Here is a 13,105-nt window from a genome sequence, read left to right on the forward strand (position 1 = left end):
ATGGGCTCAATAAAGGACAGAAATGGTATGGACCTAACAGAAGCAGAAGATATTAAGAAGAGGTGGCAAGAATACACAGAAGAACTGTACAAAAAAGATCTTCACGACCCAAATAATCATGATGGTGTGATTACTCACCTAGAGCCAGATGTCCTGGAATGTGAAGTCAATGGGCCTTAGAAAGCATCACTACGAACAAAGCTAGTGGAGGTGATGGAATTCCAGTTGAGCTATTTCAAATCCCCAAAGATGATGCTGTGAAAGTGCTGCACTCAATACATCAGCAGATTTTGGAAAACTCAGCAGTGGCCACAGGACTGGAAAAGGTCAGTTTTCATTCCAATCCCTAAGAAAGGCAATGCCAAAGAATGCTAAACTACCGCACAATTGCCCTCATCTCACACGCTAGTAAAGTAATGCTCAAAAATCTCCAAGGCAGGCTTCAGCAATACGTGAACCGTGAACTTCCAGATATTCAAGCTGGTTTTAGAAAAGGCAGAGGAACCAGAGATCAAATTGCCAGCATCTACTGGATCATTGAAAAAGCAAAAGAATTCCAGAAAAACATCTATTTCTGCTTTATTGACTATGCCAAAGCCTTTGGCTGTGTAGATCACAATAAACTGTGGAAAATCCTGAAAGAGATGGGAATACCAGACCCTGACCTGCCTCTTGAGAAATCTGTATGCAGGTCAGGAAGCAACAGTTAGAACTGGACATGGAACAACAGACTGGTTCCAAATAGGAAAAGGAGTATGTCAAGGCTGTATATTGTTACCCTGCTTATTTAACTTATATGCAGAGTACATCATGAGAAACCCTGGGCTGGAAGAAGCACAAGCTGGAATCAAGATTGCCGGGAGAAATATCAGTAACCTCAGATATGCAGATGACACCACCCTTATGGCAGAAATTGAAGAGGAACTCAAAAGCCTCTTAATGAAAGTGAAAGAGGAGAGTGAAAAAGTTGGCTTAAATCTCAACATTTAGAAAACTAAGATCATGACATCCAGTCCCATCACTTCATGGCAATTAGATGAGGAAACAGTGGAAACAGTGGTTGACTTTATTTTTGGTGGCTCTAAAGTCACTGCAGATGGTGATTGCAGCCATGAAATTATAAGATACTTACTCCTTGGAAGGAAAGTTATGACCAACCTAGACAGCATATTAAAAAGCAGATGTCGTCTAGTCAAGGCTATGGTTTTTCCAATAGTCATATATGGGTATAAGAGTTGGACTATAAAAAGAGCTGAGCACCACAGAATTGAAGTGTGGTGTTGGAGAAGACTCTTGAGAATCCCTTGGACTGCAAGGAGATCCAACCAGTCCATCCTAAAGGAAATCAGCCCTGTGTTCATTGGAAAGACTGATATTGAAGCTGAAACTCCAATACTTTGGCCCCCTGATGCGAAGAACTGACTCATTGGAAAAGACCCTGATGTTGGGAAAAATTGAGGGTGGGAGGAGAAGGGGACGACAGAGGATAAGATGGTTGGATGGCATCACCGACTCAATGGACATGAGTTTGAGTAAACTCCCGGAGTTGGATGTGGACAGAGAGGCCTGGCGAGCCGCAGTCCTTGGGGTCAAAAAGAGTCGGACAGGACTGACTGAACTGAAGTTTCCAAAACAGTAACAAGTAGTTTAACATTTATGTTTTGTAACTTTTGAAAAGTCAAGATTAAGAAAATGCTTCTACTGATCACCTCAGACTTCTATTTCCAAGTCAGTCCGAAAATTTTCTCCTGTGTCTCGCCAGCTGGTTGGTACCTTTACCTAAAATAGAGGCATCATCTTATCTGCAAAGTTAATTTCTTCCTCATTACTTCACTCTGTTGGTGGTCCAATATTTTCCTATTGACTTAGGCTTGCAATCTTGTAACCTGGTAGGCACTTAACATTTGTTACAGTTGGTAACATTTTTGTTTTGGTTCTTGGTTTAACTATTGTAAAAAGTCTAAAAAGGTGTCTTGTTTCCTTAAGATTTTCACAGAAAAGTGGCTACACTAAGGTCTCCTTTTTTGTCAACTGCAGAGAATTAAGTTTACAGTAAACTTTAAAAAATCTTAAGACAGAACTAGGTTGCCCGTGAGCTTCCAGAGCGAACTCTATGCTCCTTATCCAGAAGAACTATAATTCCCGTCGTGCATTGCTGCCTTCTCAGCCTACAACTGAGCGCGTCATTTCCGCCCGCATTGGCGGTGGATTATGGGTTTTGTAGTTTGTGTTTCTTTTGTCGCTGTCTTGGGAAGGGAAAAGTGTGGCCGGATCGACGGCTCTGAATCTGGTATTACAAAACAATGTTTAAAATAAGTTAATACAATAACGTATCAGAGTCAGTTTAGCGTCAGGTTAGTATGTATTTCACGTTCCGCCTTCTTCCTACTCCGGGGCCCGGGAAGGGGAAGTGACGTGCTTCCGGTGTAATGGCGGCGCGGTGGAGCTCCAGGTAATTACCGAAGTCCGTAGACTCGCTGCAGGCAGCGAGTTGGAGTTGGGGTTCCAGGTTGCCAGGCCGGGTGGGAAATGAAGGGGGCCCAGGAGTAGGTGCGGGCTCGCTGGTACGGCCGTGGGCGGTTTTCGGGTGCGCTTGGGTCTCCCGCCGCGCGGTGGCCCGCGAGGTTGGACTGTGAGTGTCGGTCGGGCGGAAGAGCCCCAGCGAGTGGGATGGGGACTGCGCGGTGGGATGGAGAGTGCCTGCGCGAACAGGGGAGGTTCCTGGAACTGTCTCTCCGCGTTGGCTTTTACTGTGAAATCCAGCACCAGCGCGGGTACCCTTTCCTTTCGTGTGAGGTGTGTTTTGGGCGCGGATCACTTGGAGCCTCTAGAGTCCTTGGTTCGGGGCCGCAGGCCCCTTTCTTAGTGCCTGGGCCCCGAACCATAGGTGTGAGATTAATAAACCCTGGTTTATTAAAAAGCTGTGGAAGTTCTCCTCTCATTCCTCTTTCCGGCGAAGTATTTTTGTGACTGCTTCTTCAAAATATCATGAGTCGTTTCTTTTTCATCATTTACCACGTAGTTCTGAGGACTGTTCGTTCATTATTACGTGTGTTCTTCCTCTGTTATACTTTATCCCTACATAAATTGTTTTTCAGTCGTTCCGTCGTGTCCTACTCTTTGCGACCCGATGGACTGCAGCACACCAGGCTGCCCTGTCCTTCACCATCTCCCGGAGTTTGTTCAGACTGGTGTCCATTGAGTCAGTGATGCCATCCAACCATCTCGTCCTCTCGTTCCCTTCTCCTGATTTCAATCTTTCCCAGCATTAGGGTCTTTTACATTGAGTCGTGTCTTTGCATCAGGTGGCCAAAATATTAGAGTTTCAGCTTCAAGGTCAGTCCTACCAATGAATATTCAGGACTGATTTCCTTTAGGATTGACTGGTTGGATCTCTCTGCTGTCCAAGGGATTCTCAAAAGTCTTCTCCAACACCACAGTTCAGAAACATCAATTCTTTGGCACTCAGCTTTCTTAATGGTCCAGTTCTCACATCCATACATGACTACTAGAAAAACCATAGCTTTTACTAGACTGACCTTTGTCACCAAAGTAATGTCTCTGCTTTAAATATGCAGTCTAGGTTTTTCATAGCTTTTTTTCTAAGAAGCAAGCATCTTTTAAGTTCATGGCTGCGGTCACCAGCTGCAGTAATTTTGGAGCCCCCCAAAATAAAATGTGTCACTAGTTCCTTTGTTCTACCATCTATTTGCCATGAAGTGATGGGACTGGATGCCATGATCTGTTTTTTAAACGTTGAGTTTTAAGCCAACTTTTTCACTATTTCACTTTCATCAAGAGGCTCTTTAGTTCTTCACTTTCTGCCATGAGGGTGGTGTCATCTGCATATCTGAGGTAATTGATATTTCTCCCAGCAGTCTTGATTTCAGCTGTGTTTCATCCAGCCCTGCATTTAGCATGATGTACTCTGCATATAAGTTGAATAATCAGAGTGACAGTATATAGCCTTGAAATACTCCTTTCCCAATTTGGAACCAGTCTGTTGTTCCATGTCCGGTTCTAACTTGTTTCTTGACCTGCCTCTAGATTACTCAGGAGGCAGGTAAAGTGGTCTGGTATTCCCATCTCAAAGAATTTTCCAATTTGTTGTGATCCACACTGTCAAAGGCTTTGGCATTGTCAGTAAAGCAGAAGTAGATGTTTATCTGAAACTCTCTTGCTTTATCTATCATCCAGCAATTTGATCTCTGGTTCCTCTGCCTTTTCTAATCCAGCTTGAACATCTTGAAGTTCTCAGTTCATGTACTGTTGAAGCCTGGCTTAGAGAATTTTGAGCATTATTTTGCTATCATGTGAGATGAGTGCAATTGTGTGGTAGTTTGAGCATTATTTGGCATTGCCTTTCTTTGGGATTGGAATGAAAACTGACCTTTTCCAGTTCTGTGGCCACTGCCGAGTTTTCCAAATTTGTTGGCATATTGAATGCAGCACTTTAACAGCATCATATTTAGGACTTGAAATAGCTCGGCTGGAATTCCATCACCTCCACTAGCTTTGTTTGTAGTGTTGCTTTCTAAGGACCACTTGACTTCACATTTCAGGATGTCTAGCTCTAGGTGAGTGATCACACCAACTCATAAATGGATCAGACAAGAGTTTAGTACTTTCACCTTGAAAGCTACCCTGTGAGTCCTTTCCTGAATTAGTTTATCAGGATAGGTTTATTCTAGACATGATGACAGGAGCCTCTGGTCTAGAATGTAGTGCTGTATTTAGGGGCTACTTTATAAACATCTCTGTAGAGGCCACCCCCTCAAATTGTCTTTAAAATTTAGAATATGATTTACTAAGTGGCTCTATCATTTAATCATCAGCAAGCCCACCTTCAAAGCTGTACTGTGAGAGTTGAGAGAACATATCTGGCCCTTATACTTAAGTAAGGCAAGCTGATGAATGCTTTTTGGGGAGGGGGGAACAAAGTGGTATGAATGAAGGCATGCAACGTTCTCGGCAATTAGACCTGTTTTAGTAACTTGAAGTCACTACACCTTGAGGGTCAGATTTCCTCTTGGATTGGAACTGGTAGGAAAGGAACTGATACTTTTTTCATCTTAATAGGGAAGGATATTAAAGCTACTCTCCAGGTTAACCGAGGGAGGGTGGCGGTGAAGACAGGTAAGGTTTGGCTCCTCATGGTACTGTCTTGATACTGTTGATGACAACAGCTTGGCTATTCCTAGAAGTAGGGGTTGATATGTGGGACAAGACTGTTGTGGTATTCCATGGTAAAGAAGTTGTCAGATATCATTATAGGGAGTTCTTCATAGGAAGAATTAGGAACAATCATCAAAAGCTTACACACTGCCTTTTATCTTTGATTTTAGAATTGGAACCTATTAAGTAGCGCGCACTGTCCTAAGTTCTGGATATATAGCAGTGACCAAGAACTTCAGGGATCCAGTGTTCTACGCGGTCTTTCACGCCTCTGAGTCCTTATATGTGCTGTCTCATTGCCTGAATGACCTACTTGTCCTTCACAATGCAGCTTCTAGACCGATTTCTTTCTTTGTTCCCCAGACCCACTTACTTGCCCTTCCATTTTTCTAGTAGTATTGTGTTTATAACATTGCTGTAGCACTTAGATCTCTCTGCTCTGCCTGATAATAGGAACTCTGTCTCAGCCCTCAGTGCCTTGTGTGCAGCTTAACATGTCTCCCCTCACAAGATACAGACACTGCCTTTGACCCTCTATTCTTAACTTGCTTCCAGAGAATTGGGGGTAAAGTAAAAAGAAAAAGATCATGACCATCCTGCTTTTTCTCAACCTTTTACTTTCTCTAAGTACTTTTCTGAACCACTTTTTAATATAAATATCAGTTCTTTTCATTCTGTTTTCCTGTTTCTCCCATAAAAATTTTTTTCAGTTATAAAAAACCTCACAAAGGAGACTTTCCTCACAAATGCAAACTTTAAAGACAAAATGAAAAAAGTACTGTTCAGTGGGTGGTTAGAAGCGCTGGAGATACTTCTTTGCCAGACAAGGTATATATTAAGTGGTGAGGGTTATGTAGGTTTTACATGTAAGGTTTTTTGTCTCTTCTTTGTTGTCGTTACAGTGGGTATAAATTTAACTTAATCACAGATCAGTAAAACCCATACTGATAATATTTGTTCAGTGAATCAGGTGCTGGGATTAGTAAGGAAATTGAATTCTGCTGCTGGCCACTTGAGCTGTGAACCAAGTGAAGTGTAGGGAACTAGAAGGCAAGATGAGGTGGGCTTAACAGGGTTTGAGGTCAGGTGGTTAAAGGCCTAGCAGCAGTGGAGATGTCCCTTGTGCGTGCTCGGTCGTGTCTGACGGTTTGTGACCCCCTGGACTGTAGTCCACCAGGCTCTTCTGTCCATGGAATTTCCAGGTAAGAATACTGGAGTGGGGTTGCCATTTCTGCTCTAGGAGTACCTTCTTGACCCAGGGATCAAACTCATATCTCTTGCGTTGCCTGTATTGGCAGGCGGATTCCTTACCACTGCACCACCTGGGAAGCCCCAGAGACATCCCTTAAGATTTATATTTATTGAGTTAACAAGAAGAACTGCTACCAAAAACTCTTTTCTATGAAAGAATAATATAAGGAGACTGATGGTAGATACAGTAGGCATTGAGACAGAATTTTCGTTTTAAAAATTTAGAAGGAAATTTCCAAAGTGTGAAATAATACAGTTATATTATAGTGGGATGTGCTTTTAATTTAAGGCCTGGATTTCTCTCCAGGCAGCGTTGCAGGTATTTACAGAATCCTTTTGCTCTGTGTGGGTAGAATGCAGTGGCGCCCTATGTTTTTTAGCGGCAAGTTGGGAAAGTCCTTATAGTCTGGAGATAAAGAAGACCTATGAGAAATCTTATTAGAGAGGTCAAAACTATTTTGCCTTCTTCTAAAATGAAACTAGGGATTATCTTATAGGATCTTCCCTAAATGGAACCTTCCCCTTAATTTTTTCCTGTATACAGTGGCAGAGAGAATGGGGGGGGGGGAGGTGGTGGGAAATGGGCAGATTTGATTCTGTCTCCTGTTAACTGAGAAAGTAGGATCAGTTAGATTTGATGACTGACACGGAATGAGGAAATTGTCACTTGGCTAGTTTTACAGGTAATATTTTAGAGGAAGTGCTGGTTTGAGGAGAGGAGGAAATGAGTTCCAACTTGGGCGTCTAGTTCAGCGGGCTTTTGGTGCATCCACACGGAGGTTTCTATAGGCATTTGGAGATAAAGGTTTGGAACACTGTAGAAAAGATTGGATGAAGTAAAATCGTTCTTACGAATATTAGCCTAAGATGTGGAAGTGGAGATGGTCTTCCAGAGAGAATGTGGAGAAAGGAAAGTTAAGGACTATTCATTTATTCATTTAACAAGTATTGAGAAACTTTTGGGATTATAATAATGAACAAAACAGACAAAAATCCCTGAGCAAAGATTAAACTCTGTGGAATGGTAAAATGTTAGAGGGGTGGACAGAAGAAGAGACAAAAGCAAAACCAGTGAACTTGATGTCTTTGGTGTAAGATGAGAAATGAGAACTTCAAGAAGGTGGTTAGCAGTACCAAGTGCTAGACACAATGTTATAGAAGAAGGAAGTGGCCCCTGGATTTAGCAACGAGAAAGTCATTATGTAACCTTGATAAGTACTGTGGAATCCCAAGAGTGGAAACCAGACTGGTAAAAGGGGTTAATGGGAGATTAAGAATTAGAGGTGCTTTATGTGAACTCATCTACCAGAAAAAGCTTGGTTGTGTAGAGAAAGAGAATGGAATTAGAGAGGGGGCAGCATAAAGGGAATTTGCCCCATATATGTCATAATTATATTTAAATGAATCAGTAAATAAGTTCAACATATAGAATTTTTCTTTAAAACTAACTCATTTGGAAATCAATACTGTAAATCCAGAAGTAGCTGATAGAGATTTTGAAACAAAAATCAACAACTTCCTGCTCTCATAGAGCCTGTATTCCAGTGAAAAGGCTGGATCTTCCTATGTACCAGAAAATTCTTTTATAAAAGTTTAGGTAGCATATTCATATGATCATTATCATTTTAATTTCTTTGGTAACTTAAACACAGACTAATATGGACTGGCTTCATGGTGTGGGAAGTGAATGGGGGTTAACACTTTCTCTCAGTTTATAATGAGTGATTTTTGGTATGAATATTGGTCTTGGAAAAGGAAATGGCAGTCCCCTCCAGTATTTTTGCCTGGAGAATTCCGTGGACAGAGGAGCCTGGGGGGCTACATTCCGTGGTGTCGCAAAGAGTCAGACATGACGGAAGCGACTTAACACACAACACGCGTTGGTGTCACTGAGTTCTTAAAAAATGACAAGACTTTTAGATTTTGTCTTTTTTTTTTACTCATCTGAGTCTCACTGTCTTAAGAAGTCCCCATATTGGTGCTGTCTTCCCTACTTAGAGTCAAAGACCAGTCAGAAGTGTTTATGTTGTTTATTCCTCATTGCTTAAAAACCCAAACAGTATCTAATACTATCTGCACAGCTTCTAAGCCTGTCGCTTCTACGTGGTAGCCTTCAGTCATTCAGACGGTTATGCGGCCAAGCACACACCTGGTGTGCTGCAGTGTGCCAGAAAGCAGGCGGGAGGGCGGGTCTGCAGTTCTGCATTTGTATTGATAATTCTGATTTGACGGTCAGAATTTGTCCAGATTTCTACAGAGAGAATACAGTGCAGATACATTTATTAAGTAATCCCCCTTTTGGGATCCCAGGGCAACATCATCTACTCAAATACATGTAATATTTCTATAGTACATCATGTGAAGAGTCACATAAAGTCTCGAGTTAGTGCATGTCAAATTTTGCTGTCAAATGAGTTTACCAAAAATCTGTATTTTTAAGACATTTCGGATTTCAGAATAGCAGGTAAGGGACTGTCACTCTTGTGACTTTTCTTGAAAAGTTTTGACCCTTTTATTTTCTTGGTATTATGAACCTGTGCTGAAATCGAATTACAGTATCAAATATTTTTCTTATGTGGCATATCATGGGGCAAATTTTTTGCTAATATGTATGTATTCCAAAAAATAGCAAGAAAAAAGAAGGAAGCAGTTTTCTTAAACAATTTTTTTTTCCTCTAGTACAAATAGGGACTGGCCATGGCAATCTTGTCATTCATGCTTAAGAACTGTGGCCAATCTGTTATTCCTATCTGTTCCCTGAAAAGGAAAATGAGTATTTGGAAGGGTCATCGGTTTGTGTCCTATTTGGAAATTTTTCCAAGGATTCCATCAACACCACCTTTCCATTACATTTTTGTATTAAGAACAGATTTGCACTAGCTTTTAATTTGAATGCTATTTACTATTCCATTTTCTTATTTTGTTTTTTGTTTTAAACTCTCTTATAATGTTTGGAGTTTGCCATGCTTACTGTTCCTATGTAGAATGCAGAAGAGCAAACTAAAGGAAATCGACTTTCTTTTAACAATTTTATGATAGTATATTTCCACAAGTTCCTCGAACATGGGTTGAAGATACCTAAGGGACAGTAGTAGATGTTTTATTTTGAAATAATTGAGAAAGTAATGCCTTAATTAATAGAATATTTTCCTGTTTTTTGAACTTTTGAGATAATTGCAGAATGTATAATTTTATAGTTTCCAGTTACTAAAGCAGTCTTCTTACAAATCTTATTAAGTATTTTGCTTTCTGATGCTTGCTGAAACAACATCTTCTTCTTATAAAATATTCTCCTTGCTCAGGAGAGCAGGTGTGGTTTTGCTGAGTGACTTACTTGTGACAAGGAGAGAGAAATTTAATAATTCATCATGAAATCCACACAGTGATGCTAAGAAGAGCAGTGAGAACTATAAACTCTAGATAAATTACTCTCATTGCAGGAATTTCCAATTAGTCTACGTATCAAGCATGCACATATTGAACTCTCAGAATTTCCCTGCAGGCATATTCTGTATAAATCTGGACGATGATAGTACTTTATGCATATTTTGTTAGAACTGGGATAGCAGTCTATAGTATTATCAATTTCACTCTTATGTTTTGGGACATAGAAATGTAACAGATTGTACTTGATTGCCAGAAAAGTATTTGGTGATGACGGTTGAAGGGTAGAAAGGTGAAAGATGACACTGATCAGAAAGAAAACTCAGTAAACTTAAATGGGTGAGATAATTTGAGATTAAAGGCATTAAAAATTGCCAGGTGTGTGTGAGTGTAGGATGAGAAGAGAAACCAGGTTGTGTGTGTGTGTGTGTGTGTGTGTGTATGTATGTGTGTCGGATGAGAAGAGAAACCAGGTTTTAGACCCTAGAGGGATCGTCAAGGAAAATACTAGATATTGCACAGTAGTCAAGTGATTTATTTGCTCATATTGTACCTGGTCACAGTGAATTCTTGGTATGCAAATTAAATAAAGGGATCCTTAACATTATTATTCATGTTAAAAAAAAAAGTAGGGCCTCATTATATTAACATCAAAACCTTTACTATCTGGAACTTTGAATGGATCAGTTTAGGAAAATTTTATGCATAGTATATATAGATTGTGTCTTTTTACATTTTATAGTTTACCAATTTGGCATCAGCTTACTAATGTTGCTATTTTCCTTGGGATGCAGTATCAGATGGTTTGGCATCAGATAAACTTTCTTGAATTTTAGCTCTGTCACTTACTAGCAATGATTTATTTGTACCCATCGCTTCAACTCTGTGTACCTCAGTTTTCCCATTGAAAAATAAGGTTTAAAAAAGTCATGAAAGCAGGGTAACCATGAAGGTTGAATAAGAATATAGAAATGAAGTACCTGGTATAGTGTCTTTGTGACTATAACAGTTTTATATATTTGTTGTTGTTGCTATTGTTATCTGACTCTAAATTAGATGTTTCTGACTTCTGACACAGGAAATGTATGTAATTAGTTCATCTCATATATCTCAGAAACATCATTGTAATGTGCTGTAGAATTGTTAGTGTAGATGGCAAATTAGTGTGTTGTGGAGCTACTATACACATTGGCATTCTTCCCTTTGGCTGGTTCTGCACAGCATTGGGCAAGCTGTGTTCACTGTTGTATCATTCCTGTCAGCCAAGGGTCACTAACCATCACATTATTTTAGAATGACTTACCTCATTGGAAAACATGGTTTACAGTTGAGAAAAATGCTTTTTGAATGTTTATAAATTATTGGTACTAGAGTTTAGACTATCTCTTTTATTATCAATTTGGGCACACTGTATAGGTAAAGGCTCTATAGGTATACAGTATACATTATATAGGTATATGGAGAAGGAAATGGCACCCCACTCCAGTACCTTTGCCTGGAAAATCCCATGGACGGAGGAGCCCAGTAGGCTACATACAGTCCATGGGGTCGCAAAGAGTCGGACGATATAGGTAAAGGCTGATTTTGAAATACATTTTATTTTAGGTACATGCTAAGGTAAGTTCTCTTGGGTTGAAAATACGTTTATCTGTATGGATTTAAGTATTTCTGAAAGTCTAGATCCCACCGTGTTCTCATTCTTCTACCCAGAAAACCACGATGTGCATATAATACTTTTCAGCAAGTTCATACTATTAAACTGGACTAGAAAATGTGCTCTTCCATTATTTTGTCCCCCATTAAGAGAAGAGACCTCCAGTCTGCCTCCTTTATTTGGAAGGAAGACTGCATAGAGGATATTGGTCAACTGAGTTAGTGCTCATTTCAAGTTAGCATGGATCCTACTATATAAACACACCCCATTACAGAGTAGGGCAAATTGTTCAACTTTGGATCTAAACACAGTCCACATATTACATGTGTTAAGTCTGTTAAGCCTCTTATAACAGTTGTACCACCCATTTCTTTCTTTTTTTGTCCCCCATGTCATCGAATTGTTGAAGAAAGTGCTTCATTTGTCTTGTATGTTAAAGCCCATCAATAAAAAAATCCCCAATAATGTACTTAGTGCTCACCAGGTATCTGGTCTTGGCAGGCATTTGTACACAAGAGAGAATTTGTAAACTAAAGAGTTGGTGGAACAGTAAGTGGGCGTATCTTAAGAACACATGAGTGCATGCCCACATCATTCTGTATGGGTCAGATGGGACTGAACAGAATTGACCTCAGATAATCCATGTTCCATATGATGACTTCAGTTCAGTTGAGTCACTCAGTCGTGTCCAACTCATTGTGACCCCATAGGCTGCAGCTTGTTTTTCTCTTTTGCAAATTAGTGGAAATCCATTCTAAAAGTTGTGGTTTCTGTGTCGGTGTCAATTCTTGGCTGTCAGCAGGGTTTGTTTTTCTTTTTTTCCATTTTATCAGTACCCCTTCTGGTTACTCAGTCTAAGCTAAAGGATAGATCATTTATCTTCTGGAGATGTGGTCAATCACTATCTGCACTGTTGTTCAGTGGCCCAGGATTGTATATGAAGTTTGTGATGGTAATAATACTTCTAATGCTAGGCTTTTCTTGTTGTTTATGTAAAATGATTATTTGTCATCATAGCAGACTGTGGGGATCACACATTGATGATTAAAACATAGACAAACTCTACGGTGAGGATTATTATATTCCTTATTTCTCATAATCTGAATCTGTCATGGAAAATAACCAAATGACTTTTCCCATAATTGGTTATGAGTTGTTGTTTTTTCTTTTTTAACTTTTGACAGTATCTGAAGAATTAATTAGTATCATATCTTCAGTTCAGTTTAGTCTTTCAGTTGTGTCCAACTCTTTGTGACCCCATGAACTGCAGCATGCCAAGCCTCCCTGTCCATCATCAACTCCAGGAGTTTGCTCAAACTCACATCCATTGAGTCAGTGATGCCATCCAACCATCTCATCCTCTGTCGTCCCCTTCTCCTCCTGCCCTCAATCTTTCCCAACATCAGGGTCTTTTCAAATAAATCAGTTGTTCACATCAAGTGTGAGTTTCAGCTTCAACATCAGTTATTCCAATGAACACTCAGGACTGATTTTCTTTAGTATGAACTGGTTGGATCTCCTTGCAGTTCAAGGGACTCTCAAGTCTTCTCCAACATCATAGTTCAAAAGCCTCAATTCTTTGGTGCTCAGCTTTCTTTATAGTCCAACTCTCACATCCATACATGACTACTGGAAAAACCA

General features: G+C 40.1%; 1 protein-coding gene across 1 annotated transcript in view; it reads left to right on the top strand.

The window, feature by feature from the left end:
- The first annotated feature begins 2,394 nt into the window (after window positions 1-2,394).
- The window catches only part of CWC22 (CWC22 spliceosome-associated protein), a 62,459-nt gene continuing 51,748 nt past the window's right edge, over window positions 2,395-13,105 (top strand). The window contains exon 1 of the mRNA XM_010859743.1: window positions 2,395-2,452. The gene's annotated coding sequence lies outside the window, so the exon portion shown is untranslated. The remainder of the gene's footprint in view (window positions 2,453-13,105) is intronic.

The sequence above is a fragment of the Bison bison genome, unplaced genomic scaffold (genome assembly GCF_000754665.1).
Source record: "Bison bison bison isolate TAMUID 2011002044 unplaced genomic scaffold, Bison_UMD1.0 scf7180017864460, whole genome shotgun sequence".
NCBI lineage: Eukaryota > Metazoa > Chordata > Mammalia > Artiodactyla > Bovidae > Bison > Bison bison.